The sequence below is a fragment of the Thunnus thynnus genome, chromosome 24 (genome assembly GCF_963924715.1).
Source record: "Thunnus thynnus chromosome 24, fThuThy2.1, whole genome shotgun sequence".
Lineage (NCBI taxonomy): Eukaryota > Metazoa > Chordata > Actinopteri > Scombriformes > Scombridae > Thunnus > Thunnus thynnus.
This window is the reverse complement of record NC_089540.1, coordinates 8,277,631-8,279,641: the sequence shown is the minus strand read 5'-3', so window position 1 is coordinate 8,279,641 and position 2,011 is coordinate 8,277,631.

Here is a 2,011-nt window from a genome sequence, read left to right as displayed (position 1 = left end):
ACCAATAATGAATACACAATGGTCAGGTGGGAGGAGCAGATAAGCGTAAAACCTTCAGGTGTGTGTTTTTTCTTTAATCGTTATTGATCCCAAGCCAAACGTTGCTTAATATGAATAGATCATAGTTACACAAGGCAAAAACTAAATGTTGCTCACATTTGGGAATTGCAGACTCCAGTGACAATTTAACTTTTGAAGGAGGGCTGAATCAAAGCACACTGAGAATACTGAAGATATCACAGGTATATCGTATGAAGTGGGAGGAACTGAGTGGAGCCTTGATTCAGTCATTGTGGAAGCAGAAAGCTTGGAACAGCTCATGTCATGATCATTCAATATGAGGCATACTGTTTATATGAATATATGTTTTATACTCTATATATTTAATTTGCTGCACAATGTTATGCCCTCAAAAATACAGTCCCACAATGCACTGCCCCGCATTATTACAGATGTGACACTACACCTGTGGCTTCACCGTCTGTGACGATGCAAAATGACAATGATTTATAAGTGTCTGGAATTTCAACTTTCTGCTCACTATAGAGTAAACTACTGAGTGGAGGGAATGAATCTCTGCTTTTGGGGCCTCCTGAGCCCTTGGGCCCCTTGATTTGCACCCAGTAGGAGTAGAGTTAACACTGTGTTAAAGTTAAGTCGCTGTGTAAACATTTGGGGCAATAACTTTGTGTACAGTGTATGGGAAAACTGATTAAAAACTGATTCTTTCTATGATTTTAAAGGGGACATATAATGCTTTTTGTGAGTTCCTGTTATTTTTACAGTTATGATGTCAGATGTCTATGTATAACATAGTCAAAGTTCCAAAACTTGAGGTAAATGCATGTAAAAATGCTCCCTGTAATTCAAAAGTCGGGGCTTCAGTCTGCTCTGAACCCTTCATTTGCAATGTTACCTCTCCTTCCTCCTGGTAATAATGTCAGATTGTTCATGCATGCCCACAAACAGGCGTTCGTCTTTGTTGCTAAGTTTGTTTCTAAGATAGTTCCACGGGTTGTTCACCTTGTCCTCTCACAGATTTCGAATCAGATTTTGGCTCAAACATGTATTTAAGAAGTTTACATTTCAAGTAAAGAATGAAAAACAAAAGTGAAATCTGACTGCTTTTGTTTGTTTACAGCCTCTTGTTTATAGCCTTTGGAACCGCCGGAAATCTGCCAGCTGGCTGATCAGAACAGTTTGGGTTTATCGGGACGGGGGCCTTAAAGAGGCAGGAGCTAAAACTGCCTGTTTCAGACAGAGGCTGAACTGAGGGGCTGCATGAAGGGCCAGTATAAGATAAATGAGTTTTTTGACCATAAATCATGCAAAGATATTCCAGAAGAGCCCCAGAATATAAATATACCTGGAAATGTGCATGATACTTCCTCTTTCAAACCTTGATTCACTTTTCTTTTTCAAATTTGAAAGGCTCTAATAATATATAATATAAGAGGGATCTATAAATGATCATATTACATTTGCATTAAAATTTAATGAAGCATCAGGTTACTGCTATCAGGTTAGATAGCATCCTTGTAAACTGGAGATGTGCAGTTTTGGGAGGATAAGAAGCGGGTCCATTTACACATGCAGGTGCTTCACTTCAGTTAAACCAGACACAAGGTTTGATTTAAACAAAGTAAATAAGATCTGAAGTTTTAAAGACTTGGGGGGATTGAAGATGGACTTACAGTATGGGGGTAGATTCTGGCTGGATTTGGATTTACTTCACTACTCAAAGGATACGGCTAAACTGATAACACATTGTTTCTTAGTCTACACACCAGTGTCAAAAGTAGAACATTTATCATGTCACCTGAGGAAACCAGTCATTTGAGGGAGGTCAGAGCCTCCGAACAATCACATGATAACTGTTCAGCTAAATTTCAGGGAATAATAGCTTGTATTAATGTTTCAGTGGAAGGAGAGATACACAGCTGGTGTGTAAAAAAAAGAGTGAAAAGTAGACCAGAACGGAGACGCAAAGTGAGGGTGGTGGTTCATACGA